Below are 16,903 nucleotides of genomic sequence, written 5' to 3'. Positions count from 1 at the left end.
AATCAACTTGAACATTCCCTGTGCAATTACTGGGAGGTGGCGCACACACAACCCCTGGGCATATATTAATTTATCTTTGAACACTTTCTATTTCCTCTGTGTCCTTTCTCTCCCCAGCTTTATCATGTTTAACTTCACCCTGCACTTACTTTCCCAGCTTTGCTCTGCTAAAATCTAATCTACTTGTTTTTTAACTTCTGGTTGAACATTAATCCTGGTGAAATCCTTAAGGGCTGAGCTCAGTCTCTCCCACACTCACATCCACTCATAATTGCTAGTGCAGGAGCCTTGCTCAGGAATTATTCCTTACAAAAAGCCCCATTCTTTCCAGACATTCTTTGGATCATGGAAAAAATATGTGGTGGGACCTCCCGCACAGTAAAGAAATAATTTTTCTCCAGATCCCCAGGTGTAACTCACATCTTCTCCCCCATCTCCAGATTTGTCGTTCCCCTTGACATGGTCTCAGCTGAACATTTCAGTATCTGCCTGATTTTGAACAACTGTGACATGGGTCTCAAGTGCTGCAGTTCTGATACTTCCATAAATTTCCTTAAGAAAGAACTAACTTGGATTGCTAAGCAGAAAGTCTTTATGTTAATCAGCAGAAGTCTTCAAACACTCTGGATAAGCCCTGGACTTTTCTAGACCTGTAAAACTATTTTCAGGAAATTCCTGAAGGTTATTCCCATTAAAAGCACTTCTTTATACCCACATAAATTCCCAATGCATATAAAATTCTATCAGGATGGAAACTTTCTGAGTGTGTTTGTCTTGTTCTTCCATATCTTTATCTAGTTCTTATATTATATGTAATTAACACATTTAATACTGACTTTAATTGGCCTCATAAATGTCATGGCTTATTAAGCTTTTTATCACGTAATGTTCTTTTTTTCCTCTCTATTGAATGATCACATACATTTGTTTATCATAAATTGAGTGCGTGCATTTTGGGAAATAAAATTGAAATGCCAAGTGCTTTTCAGAAATTCTTTCAAGCACAGTAAAAGAGATACCTGGGTGTAGTTAAATTTTTATAAAGTGCAATGTGAAAGCGCCTTTACCTTCATTGCTTTTTCTGTCTTCCACCTACTGCCTTTTTTCCCAGAAAGGCAGCTGGCAAAAATAAGAAGGAATATTTCTTGTGTTAAATGAAAACAAATCTCTTTTTATTTATTTGATATTTAATCTCAAGTGAAAACTTGCAATCAGAACCTGTGCTTTCTGTTCAAACTGGAAAAGTATTCTTCACAAATAAGTGTTTGTTTGGAGGGGGAGAAAGCTCTAATTGTAACTGTTGGGTCTCGCTATAAATATTTCTGTAGTGAATTTGAATTGATTCATTTGTCACTTTTTTCAGTAAAGTGCAAAATCAGATCAGCTCCCATCTTGCTTACTTACATGGTCAGCTGTAATTTGTCATTAGTTCTATTGAGTAGCAAAGATTTTAGTGCAGAAGATACCTCTTCCACTTAATGGATAATCATTTAGTGGAATATAATTTAAAAGGATTTATCTGGTCTCTCTGCCATGGCTGTAACCTAACCCCAGCATGATAAACTTTCTCCAGCAGAAGGATTAGCACTTTCTGGTGGCTTTTGCCTAGGGGGTTGTTCAGTCATTAGTTCAACACCCAGCTTGGCCAAAGTGCCCTGAGAGCTGCACTTGGGGACTTGACACAGTAAAAGTATTTCTGGGTTTGGCTGCACTTTGCATTAGATCACTTTGTGTCAATAGGGTTTCAATACAGATCTCTGCCTTGTTTTATTTGGAAGATAAGAGCAAGAAATCCAAGGCAGAGGCCAAGAGAGTTGAAAAAGTTTCATGCGAGATAAGGGGCCAGGAGCTCTACCTGGAAAAAAAGAGGGCATAGCAAATGAAAACAAGTTCTTGAGCAAGTTATGGGAAGAGACTGGACAGATCATGACAAGAATTTTGATTTGCAGTGAAGGACTATGAGGGGAAGAGCTGTTTTTTCTCAGGAACTGCTTTTCTGGGCATCAGAGCTGAATCCCCCCAGCCAGAGGGATGGGAATGTCAGCCCTCACAGAGAAGCACTCTTAATTAGAGATGCAAGTTGCTATAAATTTTACACTCCTAGAATCTCAAATTATGAAGAATCCTGACTTCAATCCATTTTCTTTCTTCCCCATTGCTGAGCTCTGGCACTGCGATGTTATAAGCTCCAAAATCAGGGCAATTCTTCTTCATGCCTCTCCAGCACAGGGCAGGTGCTGTGACAGGTGCAGTTTGCATCAAGGAATGAAGGTTTTTCCCAGGAAAATCTGCAGCAGGAGCACTGTATAGGTCCAAGTATGACATTTTTTTCAGGGAGTGTGTGAGGATATTTTCAGTGGTGTTTGGACTGATGTGCTGGAACTTTGGACTAATGTGCTGGGACAGTGACAGCTGAAAGGTGGACCTGGAGTCACCAAACTAAAGCCTTAGGGCAAAAACATTGAATTAATACATCATTAATAACTAAACAAGTGCAGAACTCCTCATCAGCATGGATTGACCTTGCTTTTAGTGTTAAATGTGGAAAAAACAGGTTTCCAAGAGCTTTGATTTGGTTTTGCTTCATTCAGCTGGGGTCTACCTGGGTTCCAGAGTTGTCACCACTGTAGAACAGGATCATTCCAGCTCCTGCTGAAGCTCGGTCAGTAGGGCATGGCCAGGGTTGATGACAGATGTGACAAGAGGGTTTTGGTTGGGTTTTTCTTTAACCTTTCCTCTAACTCTTCTAGTCCTCTTATTGCTAAAAGAGAAGTTTTAAACTCCCAAATAGCAATAACCAAACACCCACAACACCCTCTCCAAAACTCCATGTTGCATTTTTAATGATCTCTTATGTTTGTGTAATAATCCAAGGCAACATTTCGAAGCTTCATTTTTGGACGGGATTGTTATAAATATCAGGGAATTAATTCGTGTTTTTAGAAAGATATTCTGTATAAAAATACACTGTATCAAATGCCTCTGCCTCCACAAAATAAAAAGTGATGGTGCAACTACAAGCCGCTTCCAGGAATAGGAGAGCCACCCATCTACAATACAAAGGAGGGTGTCCCCCACGAGGAGATGGGTCCTCTCCAGAGATGGGATTGTCAACGACCCGGTGATCAACACCTGATTGGGATCTTATCTACATCGGACTGGGTGGGCATGTGAGTGCCAAGTTCCCGTAAACCTAATCAGAAGCCCCAACACTGCCCGGAAAACCATTCATCAGACCAGCAGAAGAAGAGTAAAGAAATATGAATTTGAAACACCAGCGGAGTGGACAATGGAATGAGGCAACTTTTGCCTCTGGCAAGAAAAACTGTATAAAAGTGGACCATGCAAGGGCAGAATTTGTGAACAGGGAGGGATATGGCACGCTGCCAGATCTGTAGTTCACCCAGTATTGATCCCGGGCTCGATGCTGTCCGTTTGATTTTGGCTTTTTCCATAAATCCTATTTCATAATATTTTCCAATAAAATGGCATATTGATGAAATTGGACTGATCATTTATTACAGGATTAACAGGGACTGTTTTAATCTTTCCTGTAGTGTATAAACTGCTGGAAAGCAATCCAGAAGAAGTTATGTTTTCACTGATGCCTGAAATTTAAATACTCGTTGATTTTTGCTTTATTTTTTTGGCAACATTTCTACTTGAGGAAAGTACTTGAGTGCAATCAATTAAAGAAAGGATCTGATCTGCTTTGTAATTGTTTTTCTGTTTCTATGAATGATGTGAGGGTATTTTGGAAGAATTTTACTTCACTACTCTGTCTTTTCTAAAATAACAGGTTTGCTGGTTGATTTATGGGTTGTTTGTTTTGTTTCTGTTGTTCTGTCTGCAGGTGAGAAAAAGGTTAATTTTCTTGAGAAATCATGTCTATGCCAGAGAAGGTCAACTTGTTCCAGCATTGTGTTCTGCCATTGGAGCTGACCTCAACCTAAACATGGTGCTTTAAGGCAGGAATTAGGTATCCTGTTTTTCTCCATGCTTTTCCCAGCATTTGTTTTCTCCTGTTGTTGTAGTTTCTCAGAAAAGGCAGGAGCATGTGACTCCCAGGAATGAATTCTGTTCCCTCTAAAGTCATATTTTTGAAATTGTGCTTCAAAAACTTCAGTCTTTTCTGTGACTGTGCCAAGCTGTGTCAGGTGTGACTGCCCACGAGCCAAAACACCAAGCCTATTTGGGAATTGTGTCAAAGGCAGGAAAAAACTGTGAAAGCATAAAAATTGGGAAAGACTGGTATCAAAGCATAGTGGCCCCTATGGTTCCTGGGGATGTCCTAGCTCCTCTTCCTGTGCTATTTCCATGACTTGTAGGATGCTGACCACAAATGATGGACCAAGGCATCCAAATCCTGCTTCTTGGAGCTTGGATTCAACTCTTGTCAAGGGAAAATGTTCTAGGAAGTGATTAAGAAAAATGAAGCAAATTCCCAATAATGACTAACTGCAGAGTTTAGGAGAAGTGGCTGAGGAAATGTTTAATCAGTCTGTAGGATTCACTCTGGATGTGTCAGAATTCATGTTAGCTTCTCCCTATTTCCATTTCTTATTCAAAAGTCACCAGAAGTTTGGAAATTGGTTTGGAGGTTGCACCTCTCATGCTAAATCTGGCTTGGGGAGGTTGTGCAGCTCCTGGTCTGTGGTGCAGGAACCTGGTTTGGTTTGGGGGAGAGGAAAGGGGCAGCACAGGGAGTAAGAGCTGGATTTAGTTGGGAAGAGGACAAGACAGGGCACTGCCAGAGGGGAGGCTCTGGCTGGAGACTCATCTCCACCCAGACCCAACTTCTACAGTAGTTTTAGGAAACAAATGTGAATGAATTTTGTGGCAACTTAGTGATGAAGTTGTGGTTAAGAGGGTAATGTCAAATTTGAGATGCAAGTCAGCAATTGTCTCTGTGTGTGTGAAATTTTGGTGTGTTCTATGTTGTTTCCTGGAAGATCCACATGGAAAAAGAAGTAATTCAATAAATTAAGAGCTTTTTTTTTTTTTTTTTTTTTTTAGTTAGTCTCATACCTGGCATGATATTTTGCTTTGTAGGTATGCAATTGCTATTAAGTTACAAGGGATGCCACAGTGGGAATTGGAAAGAAAATAAGGGGGTTTTTTTCCCCTTTCCTTTACTGGATAAGAGTGTAAAATGTGATTGAAATTTGTCAGCATGGAAACAAATGTCTGAATTTACTTGCAAGTCTTTGATATCTTCAACTTTTTGAGGTGTAAAACCCCCTGCAGTAAAAGGCACGTGCACAGGATTTTATGTAATTTACTATTTTTGATGAAAAATCACACCAAAATGACACCTGAGGTCCTGCATCCATTGCCCTTTGATAAGAGATGGAAGTTGGTCAGTCCTGTTCTTGACATTTATTAGTGCTGATTCCCAGGGCCAAGGAATGGCAGGGAGAGTTGATTATACAGTAACTTCTGACTTGGAGTGGCAGAGCTGGTATTAAAGACTCTTGGATTTGCTTTAGGCTTCCTGTACATTGATATAAAGCTGTGGTTGGCTGTTCATGCACTTGCAAGTCAAAACACTTGATTTTGCTTTTCTCCTTTTTTTTTTTTTTTTTTTTTTTTTTTTTGGTAGTTCATTGACTTTTTAAAAAAATTATTTTTCTCACAGTAGTTGTTAAAACGTTTGCAGAATAAGTGCAGAATTAAAAAACAAAAAATCTGCATCCATTTTAAATTTCAGCAATGCACAATGGTTCCTACTGTAGGTTTTACCAACCTGCAGTGTTGGGGTCCAGTGTGTCTCTCGGGACCCGTGTCTGGGGTCTTGGCTAGCCCTGGCACCAGAGCAGCAGTGAAGGTACAGTTCCGTATCCTGGGATACGTCCCCGATCCTGTGGGTTGTTGCCCCGCAGAAGCCTGAACAGTGGCAAGAAATAAAGAGAGGTCTCTTATGGGGAACTTCAACTGGGGTTTATTCAGCCCACGCGGGACTTGTTCTCACCCAGAGAGTTAGCCCACAAAAGCGAGGTTCCTCTCTGGACAGCATCTTATAAACAGGGGAGGAGATGGGAGTAGGGTACAGGTTGGAACCAATCCAGGGTGTGAAGGGTGCGACTCTGTACATGAATGACAAATATAATAACAAATCAATAATGCAAGAGGGGTGTCTTGGTTTTGGGAAGACAGGTATCTGCCAGGGAAAGCTGGAGCTTCTCTTGGAATGGAGAATGTAAACCACCACCACCACCCTTTTTCCAATTATAATTTTTTCAGTTAAAAGCTTTTAGGCAAAAGATTTTGGAAATAGAAATAGCAGTTCTTTACTGGTATGTATAAAACAAACAAACAAACAAACAAAAAACCCAACAAAAACAACTACAGCATTGATAACAAAAACAGTAGCAAGAACTTCGAGGACTTTGCTTCACAAAAACCCAGGGCAGTTTGGTCTCGGTGCCTTTGTAGGATCCTCAGAGCACCAAGCTGGGAACAGTGGAAAAAGAGTCTCGGTAGCTGGGAAGTGGCAGGATCTCCTGGCAGGGCAGGGGGATGCAGGGTCACTCTGTAGCAAGAGGAGCAGCACTGATGGAACCACGACAGCGGGGCAGGGCTGGCCCAGCTCTCGCAGGGCGGCAGAGAAGCTCAGAGTTTCAGGGCGAGCAGATGATGGCAGATTTCCCAAGACTGGACTGCAGTGAAATCCTCCAGCAGGAGCACCAACCCAGCTGTGCTTTCTCCCCGAACTCCGAAAACCAGAGACCGGCTACCTGAAGCTCTGTCCTTTTTTCTGCCCTAAACCCCCACCCCCTCCGAGCTTCGACCACCCCTTTGTTTTGTTAAATAGTCTTAAGTACGACATTTAGTCTCCTTGGTAACTTATGGGGAAAAAATTCTTTAGAGTTAAAAGGAACAAAATCTAACCCCCAACAAGAGGCGACAACCGGGACCCTGTCCAATCACTCAACGTCCTCACTAGAACTTTGTAGACATCAGGGAGAGGCCTCAAAGTGATGGACTGGGCCCAGGAGTTATATAACTTATGATTGACATATAACTATAACGGGGGGGAAACAATGAAGGGGTTAAACATAGGGATGCATAGGACAAACCATTATAACTTATATAAAACAATATAAAACAAGGAATAAATACCTACAGAAAACTGATAAAAGTAAAAAACACACCACTACACTGCAGAATTGCTCTTGGCTTTCCCCTCCTCAGGGTAGATCATGTATCATACCCTGTTTAACTCCTTCAACAGACACACAAAGAAATTTCACTTCTACAGAGCAATCAGACCTCCCCCTGCCCTTGAGCCTTCATGGGAAGGATGTATGAGTTGGGATTTTCAAGTACATATTAAGAAGTTTATTGCCAGTGGAGTATGCATAGATCAATATTCAATATAGCTGTAAACACATATCCTTCACATAGATGCTGGATGCCCTTCCTTGGGCCTGCAGCTCCCTGAAACACCACTCACAGCAGGCCACAGATAATAAAACATCTACTCTCTGCTTGCCTGGCCCAGGGTTTGCTCAAGCAGATGCTCAGAGGTGAGGTTTTTACACTTTTGACCCCTTGGTTCCACCTCCTATTTTTTTTTTTTTTTTAATGTGGAATATTCAGGTGAGGAGTGATCTTTTCCCAGTACTTTACAGTGTTTTTTCACTGCTGGCATTTATTAGCAGTTGGTGTTTCCTGTTTGTTGGAGCAAAAACCAGACAAAGTGTCACATGTAGACCTTTGTGCTTTTATGATGGAGACCCCTTGGAAAACTCATGTGAAGGTCAGCTGGGGCCATAACATTGATCTGTTAATTAGCATCTTCCAAGAAAATTATCAAAACTTGGACCATTCCCATCCAATAAACCACAATAATTGCAAATCTTTGGGAGAAGGTTTCTCCCAACCCCCAAAAAAGGCTCTTTATCTTGTTCCTAAAGTGAGGGTTACAAATCCTTCCATGTTAAACTGTGTGTGGGAGAATTGTGGTTGGTTGTAGGAGGCTGTAGGAGCTGATGGGACATCAAGGGGAGAGATCTCTGGAGTCCAGGGCAGCTCTTGATCATGCGGTTTATTGCATAGGTCGTGGGTGCAAGAGCTCTGCTTAAGCTGCCAGCCACAGCTAAAAGCGTGCCTGAGCAAGAGAGAGGGAGAGGGCAAGCTAAGAGAGAAGGAGCAAGAGGGAAGGAGCGGGCAAAAAAAGCGGGAGCCAAGAGAGCTAAGTTCTTGTTACAATACGATATTTCTCTTACTGTGGTGAATATTATAATTTACATTAACCAACCAGTACAGGACACAAATTGTATAGAATCTACATATAGCCTATAAGAACTACTACATTACCATATTGTGTTACATTTTAAACTCTAAAAGCTACTCTTTAGACTTTTCTGTTTTGCTACATTGACCTTTGGATCCCTCAGCCAGCAGAAGAATATTGTTCAATCAAAAGGGATCCTCCTTCAGCTGGCTAGACTATTGTTTTCAGGTTATATAGTAACTAAGGCTTGGTATCCTACAACTCAAATTAAGCTTTCATTTCTATTTTGGTTATAGGTTTCATATTTTCAGAATCTTTTGCTAAGCAATCATATTTATAAGATTTCCCTGATTCATCTTCCCCAATAGTTGGTTATGAAAGTTAAACTGCTATGTAAGGAATTTCTGCTTATTTTGGTGTGTCTTGTTCAGTTTGAGATTGTTTTGAACTGGACAGGGAGTTTGTAGGGATCTGAGGACTGTCATAGCTGAGAATTTGGCTTTTTACAATGCAGAAGAGTATTTATTCAATTATTTATCCTTTGTCAGAAGGGCTGTGCATGAGAAGTAATTGCCAGGGAATAAAACTCCTGTCAGTTCCCACTGTTGCCCGGAACGAAGTTAAAACACAAACTAACAAGGAGTCAGTTTATGTCGTGCTTTATTCGGGGCCCGGGGACCTGGGGACCAATGTCCCAAATCAGGATTCCCAAAGACCCTCATCAAGACTCAGGTTTTTATACCTTTTTACAAAGATTACTTCATCATACTACGAGACAAACAGAAAAATTCTTTGATAAAGCAATGACGTTCATCTACTAGGTAACAGACTTCTAAAGTAATAAATTCTACATGCTTGTCTTATTTAAAACTATAGGTTAATTACCAAAATTTACTTTCCTCCGTCACTAGACCCCCTTCTAGTAATATTTCAAACTTTATCTTTAAGACGGTTTTCCCTTTCAGCATGTTCTTCATGCTTTGCTAATCCCTTTGATTATTGTTTCCACAGACCCAGCACCTTCCCAGGCTACCTTCCCAAGGCCTAGTGCCCTAATGCTAGCCAAGAAGCCTTAGCATAACTACTGCTATATGATTTTCTGATATTTTGGTAACATTTCCCCCCTTTTGAGCATTCTTCAAAAATCTTCTTTGCAAGGATGCTCAATTCTTCAAGTTGTGGTTTCAACATACGGCAGGGGAGCAGTTCTTCTAGAAGTTGGAGCTATTACTTCACTTCGGGTTACTGCTTTCATGATCTTCCGGGTATGAGTTCCTTCCCGGATAATCATTCCCAGAAGGCACCTGTATGAGATTACTACTACAATAATGATTATTACAATCATGATCACATATTGTATCACTGAAGAGATCTAACCAGAGATCTGGATTCCAAATGAGCTAAATAAAGCTCCAACTCAATTATGTTCTGCCTCCTTCTCTACCTCCTGGACTTTTGATTCAATTTGGTCTAATTGGCTAATATCCCTCTCTACTTCGGTAGTCACATTTGGGATGTGTATACAGCAATGGTCATCCTTACCCTTCAAATACCCACACACCCCATGTTCCTTGAGTAATATCATATCCAATGCCATACGATTCTGTACTGTCATCCTTGTGGTTGCCTGTAACTGCAAATTAACATCTTTGAATCCTTTTTTTGTGACTGCAGCCAGCCTTTCGGTTTGTCCCATTAACTTATATAACATTTCCCTATTACGATAAGTTGAAATTTGGGCAAACAAAGATTCCAACACCCACCCAAATTTTACTCTTCCTGATGGTTCATGCCACTCATCCTCAGGACCTAACTCATCTCCGGTTTCTCGTCGGGTCCGTCCTTTCATTTCCTCACTTGTTAATTTTCACTGTCTCCAAAATGGACATAAAGTAGGTACCCCTAAGGTTATCTGAGTGACAGGACTATCTATGGGCATGTGAGTAGTCCATTGTCCGTGTCCCATAATCCAAACTAAATTCCCTGGGCTCCTAACCATTGTATTTTTGCAATCCAATTGATTTGTCCCTTTTAAGGTTCCTTTAATAGTATGGTTATATCCTCGACATTCACATCCCCATTTCAATAATATTAACACCGGTACTAATCCGATTTGGTGTTCTGGACTATCACATGTAAACACTTGTGTGCAGTTCCAATTCCCTAATTGCTCCTTCCCTTTCCGATGAGCCGAGTCTCCCCTTACGACCCTCCCATGAGTTTGATTTTTCAAACCTTTCCATTCTATACACCATCCTATGTCCCCTAAGTAACTATATGTCTCCAGTAAGTTTGGTCCCCAAATGGCCTGCCAATTTTCCCACTGAACTTTATTTTCTTGACATACCATCTCATAATAATGCTCTACAATAGATTGATTAGTTTTCCGGATCTCATCATATTCACACCATCCCACATCCTTAAATCTACCTATTTTTGTAAAAATCGAATTTGGAAGTGCTTTACAATCTGCACGTTGTCCTGGAGTTGACCACTGTTTCCGAACCACCATCAGCCGTTCTACCGTTTTAGTTCGATTGTGTAATTCATTCCTACATTCCCGGGTCCCGTTCTTTACCATGGTCGGCATATTCGTCACAGGGATTACTCCCCATGGTATAGGATCTCCAGCAGCGTGTGGTAAAGGTAGACAAGCTGTAATGGTTGTTACATTCTGAATTTGACCAAAATCCCTTATGAGTCTTACCACCAAATTTTCCTGATCAGCACTTCTGACTAAATGGTCAATTTCTGGTGTTTGTCTAGTCACTCTCATCTCCGTCTCCCAGATAGACACGGTTATTGTCCCCATCCCCCACCATTCATCATGGGCTATCCAACAAATGTAATTTCCTTCATCTACCCCCCCCTGCACATCCTTGACAGTCAGAGTCAACAACTCCGGTCTTTCCTGTAGTTTGTATTTTTCCCCAGAAACCAAATTTCTCTTGAACCACCATCCGTAATCCGAAAACTTTCTTCCCGATTCCAAGTTACAACTGAGAATGACATCTCTCCCTCTGACAGCTTTATAGACACTATGTTGAGGGCGTATCCCTACATTTGTATGTGGTCTGGCTTCCACTTTCCTTAACCCATAATTTCCATTAGTCCCACAGGACACTACACACAAATATTGTTCTTCTGTCTCCCCTATTCGAGGATTAGTGAAATTCAACCATGCTTTTCCTGTCATTCCTTCCAACCACCAGCTTGTCTCTTTTGTTTGACTTTCCCATCTTTGTTCTTGATTCCGTTTCCACCATTTGACCTGTATCTTCCACCTACAAATCTTTTCTAACCTGAACATACAGCTTATCCGCAATGGAGGGCCATCCCATATATCTACTCGGGTACTTACGGGTATTACTGATATTGGATAATCTCCGACCGCTGCCTCATCCTCAGCCAAAACCTTTACTTCAAAATCCCCATATGCAAAACTGTTTCTTATCCAAATGATACAAGCAAATTGACCACTTTGATGTCTCTGAATGCCAGGTATTTGAAGGGTAGTATTTCCTCTTTGCTGATTCTCGTCCCAAAATTTTGTGACTCCGTCCTTTATTACCTTTCCTGATCGTCTCCATCCGGCAATTCTGTCAGTGAATCCAGCTCCCTGATTGTCAGAAAATAGACACGTTAATTTCAGAGTAGCATTTTCAGGTATTACCACTAAAGGCTCAGGAACATCCACTACCACAAAAGCATTTGACAGATATGCAATATACAAAAACACAGTTATCAGTGCTTTGCTCTGAACACCATTCGGGTAGCAGATAGCGGTTGCACCTCCCATTTCGACGGGGCCTTCTTTACACGGGTATAGTGTATCCAACTGTCGATCCCTTCGACCTTCACTGCGGTGTAAGTTGTCATTATCACCTGGTGAGGACCGTTCCATGTTTCTTTTAATGGCTCAGCGTTCCAATTCTTCACATACACCTGATCTCCGGGAACAATGTCGTGAACGGGATTTTCCAACGGCAATGGGCGGTTCCACTGCAGAGCTCTTCGGATGGCTGTAAGAGTTTTGTTTAGTGACAGCACATAGTTCATCAACACTTAATCTCCTACCAAATGAGGGTTTCCCTGATAGGTGGATGCATGGTAAGGTTTGCCATACAGAATCTCGTATGGGCTTACACCAACTTTCTCCTTCGATTTGATTCTTATTCTTAGTAGGGCCAGTGGTAAAGCTTGTGGCCACTGGATTTTGGCTTCCTGGCATATTTTCTTGATCTCCCCTTTTAGTGTCTGATTCATCCTCTCTACCTGTCCACTCGATTGAGGCTTCCACGGAGTATGTAAGTTCCACATGATTCCCAACATCCTAGCTATCTCCTGCACAATTCCTGCCACAAAATGAGGACCCTTGTCCGATGATAGCCCTAATGGCACCCCAAATCTAGGGATTATTTCTCTCAATAACGTTTTAACTACTTCTTTAGCCTGATTTGTTCTGCAAGGGAAAGCTTCTGGCCATCCCGAAAAGGTACACACATAAACCAACAAATATTTATACCCCTGTGCTTTAGGTAACTCAGAAAAGTTTACTTGCCAATAGTCTCCAGGCTGTGGTCCAATTTGTATTTTACCCATCTGCACCTGTTTTCTTACCACCGGATTGTTCTTAATACACAAAGGGCACATAGCATTGATCCTTTTAGCCATTGTTAGCATCTGGTTAGAGATTATCTCATTTTTCAAGAATTTTGTCAGCGCCTCTGCTCCCCAATGGCATTTATTATGTTCTATTTCCAAAACTGTTTTCATGATCCTTTGAGGCAGTACCACCTGTCCAGTAGAAGTTACATACCATCCTCTTAAATTTTTCCGAGCTTGAACAAATGCTGCCAATTTTTCATCATCTGGCGAGTAGAGGGGTCGTTGATCCATAAACGGTGTGGCTGGATTGATTCGTGTGGGCAATAATACCAACTGAGTCCATACCTCTCGGGCTGCCTGCTTGGCCGTCCGGTCTGCCAACTGGTTCCCTTGGAATGCTTTCCCTTCCTCGTTTCGGTGTCCTCTCACATGCATCACCGCAACAGCCTGTGGCTTATGGATAGCTTCTAAAAGAGCTTTTACTTCTTCCCGGTGTTTAATCAATGATCCTTGGGAATTCAGCAGGCCCCTCTCTTTCCAAAGGGCACCATGTACATGTACCACCCCAAAGGCGTATTTAGAATCTGTCCATATGTTTACCCTCTTCCCTTGACTTAATATGAGAGCACGTGTTAGGGCCCAGACTTCAGCCTTCTGGGCTGAGGTCCCAGGAGGCAAAACTTTGGCCTCTATCACTTGTTGCAAGGTGACCACCGCATACCCAGCATACCTGGTTCCATTCTCCACAAAGCTTGATCCATTCGTGAACAGTTCCCAATCGGGATTCTCCAAGGGCTCATCTTTTAAGTCCTTTCAGCTGGCATATACTTGCTCAATGACTTCCACACAGTCATGTGCCAGTTCTCCAGTTTCCTCTTCTGCTCTTAAGAATTCTGCTGGGTTAAGATGATTAGTCGATTTTAATTCAATATCATCCTGCTCTCTCAGCAATGCCTGGTATTGTAACATCCGGCTTGAGGATAACCAATGCCCCCCTTTTTGTTCTAAAACAGTCAACACCATATGGGGAACGTATACCTCCATTTTTCTTCCAAGAGTTAATTTCCTGGCTTCTTGTATTAATAGTACTGTTGCGGCCACTGCTCTCAAGCATCCTGGCCATCCAGCACTAACTGAGTCCAATTGTTTGGAAAAGTATCCTACCGGGCGTTTCCATGATCTCAATTTTTGGGTGAGCACTCCCAATGCCAATTTCTGCCTCTCGGTCACATAGAGTTGAAAATCTTTATTGAGGTCAGGCAATCCCAGTGCCGGAGCTTCTCTCAGTGCCTGTTTGAGGGCCTGGAATGCTTTTTCCTCAATCTTGCCCCATTTCAGTTCGGGATTTTTCACGGCCTCGTAGAGAGGTTTGGCCTTTAATCCAAAATCAGGGATCCACAACCTGCACCACCCCACCATTCCCAAGAATGACCTCAATTCTTGATGATTTCGTGGGGTCGGGATAGCACAGATAGTCTGAATTCGATTGACCCCCAACTTACGCACTCCTTGAGAAATTTCACATCCTAAGTAGATAACTTGTGGTCTTACCAGTTGCGCTTTTTCTTTGGACACCCGGTATCCAGCCTGACCTAGCATGTTCAGCAGATCGATGGTCAACTTCAAACAAATCTCCTTATCTGCAGTAGCAAGAAAAATATCATGTACATATTGCAAAATCACAAATGAGAAAGGTGACTCCTTTACCTGTGTTGTCTTCCATTCTTCTAATTCCCGAGCCAATTGATTCCCAAATATTGTAGGTGAATTTTTGAATCCTTGAGGCAGACGACACCAAGTGAGTTGTTTCTTCCTCCCTGTCTCTGGGTCTTCCCACTCGAAAGCAAAATATTTCCTGCTTTGAAATGCCAAAGGGATGCAGAAGAACGCGTCCTTTAAATCAATTACTGAGAACCACTGAAATTTTTCTGACACAGATGTTAACAAGGTATAAGGATTAGCCACCACTGGATGAATGTCCTTAGTGATATTATTAATGGCCCTTAGATCCTGGACTAACCTATACTTACCATTTGGTTTTCTTACTGGGAAAATGGGAGTATTAAACTCAGATTCACATTCCTGCAAAATACCTATGGTCAGGAATTGGGATATCATCGGGGCCACTCCTTTCTTTGCTTCCAATTTTAAAGGATATTGCTTTATTCTTACCGGGCTGGCTCCTTCTTTTAATTCCACTACTACTGGTTGTGCAGCCTTAGATTTTCCCGGAATACCTGTTTCCCATACCCAGGGGACCACAGCCAACTCTATTTCTTTGGGGACTTCTACTGACTCCACTTCCCTAACCAAAAACAGTTTAGATATGTTTTCTTCTGGTATTTCTAATTTCGCCCTTCCTTTTTCAAATGTTATTTTTGCTTGCAACACAGACAGCAAGTCCCTTCCTAATAAAGATTCAGGGCTATTGGGCATATACAAAAACTGGTGGTCAAATTCTTTCCCCCCAAATTTAATGTCCACAGGTCGCAAAAATGGTCGTTCTTCTATTTGACCTGTTACCCCAACCACTTGGATTTTAGAATCACTTAATGGCCCAACCTGTGTGTTTATAGCTGAGTATGTGGCTCCCGTATCTACCCAAAATTCCCGTGGTTCCCCCTCTATTTCTAAAATTACCTTTAAATCTCGGTCTAGTCAGCTTTGGTTCTGATAGCTTCCCATCATAAAGGCTTGAGCGACACCTTGCGGTCCTCCTTGGAAAGGACTCCCGTCACTCAGTTGGCCCGGACTCCCCATGGACACCACCCCGTTATCTCCCATACCTCCATTAAGGGGGCATTCATTTTTCCAATGTCCCCGATTTTTGCATAGGGCACACTGGTCAAATCCCAGTCTCGATCGTCCCCCAGTCTGCCCTGCCATTCCAAATCCCCCTCTCCCACCATTTGCCACCATACCCATTCCTCCTCTGCCCCTACCGCGATCTCGTCCTCTCCCTCGTAAAGTTCCTTCAGCAGCTTGCTGCAACACAGCCAACATGCTAGCTTGCTGTCTTTTAGCAGTTTCCTTTTCACGATTATTATACACCTTCCACGCCACTTCCAACAATTTCTCCAAATTCCGAGTTTCTTCCCCTTCCAACTTTTGTAATTTCTTCCTTATATCCTCCTGTGACTGTCCTATGAATATCAATGCCAGCTGTAACTTCCCTGATTCTTCCTCTACTTCTAAATTAGTAAATTTCCTAGCAACCTCTTTAAACCGTTTCAGGAAAGCCGATGGGGACTCGTTCTTTTCCTGCCGCACCAAATACAACTTTGACCAATTTAATGTTTTCGGGATCCCCGCCCGTACCCCTTCAATCAATAATTCCTGGTAAGCCTTCAACCTCTGGTATCCTCCGGTCGAATTGGGATCCCACTCCGGATCCTCCCTGGACACTAAATCATTTAAAGTGTCATCTGCTACTCGCAATCGTAGCATTTCCCAAGCCTTTTCAGACATTACTCTAAATACCATTTCTTTCTCGGTGGAGTCCATAACTGTATCTAACAATACCTGCAAATCATTCCAGTCAGGGTTTTGAGTCTGTATAACCATTTTTACCACTCATGCAACCCGATCCGGGTCCTTGCGATACGAACCAGCTGATTGTTTCCAAATCATTAAATCATTCGGGGAAAAGGGCACTTTTACCATTATCCTGTCCCCCTGCGGTCCTACTGCTTCTCGCAAAGGAGCCATCAAAGAGGGTTGTACCATCCTCCCCCCTTTCCTTCCTACCCGACCTCTCCTGGTCCTTTCCGATAAAGGAGTTCTAGGCTTTTCCTTTTCCCTCATTTTCTCTCTACCATCCTCTTCCTCTGAATCCCCCTTGTCTGAAGATTCCAGAGGAGGAGCACTGGGTGCTACCAGCATTGAAACATCCTCCTCAGGTTCTTTGAATGTGACAGAACAGCACTTACAATTTTCCCTGCTTTTACAACCTAAACATTTGTCATTTGCAGTAACGTTCAACACCAACAAACCACACTCTTTCTGCCACTCCGGCTTTCCTTGCAAGTAATAAAACAAATCCAAATACGGTATCTC

General features: G+C 42.2%; 1 long non-coding RNA gene across 1 annotated transcript in view; it reads right to left on the bottom strand.

Annotated features, from left to right (window-relative positions):
- Positions 1-6,265: 6,265 nt before the first annotated feature.
- The window catches only part of LOC136373472 (uncharacterized), a 427,927-nt gene continuing 417,289 nt past the window's right edge, over positions 6,266-16,903 (bottom strand). The window contains exon 2 of the long non-coding RNA XR_010745650.1: positions 6,266-6,475. This is a non-coding gene — a long non-coding RNA (uncharacterized lncRNA). The remainder of the gene's footprint in view (positions 6,476-16,903) is intronic.

This window comes from Sylvia atricapilla, chromosome W (assembly GCF_009819655.1).
Source record: "Sylvia atricapilla isolate bSylAtr1 chromosome W, bSylAtr1.pri, whole genome shotgun sequence".
NCBI lineage: Eukaryota > Metazoa > Chordata > Aves > Passeriformes > Sylviidae > Sylvia > Sylvia atricapilla.
This window is presented reverse-complemented; position numbering and strand designations above follow the sequence as displayed.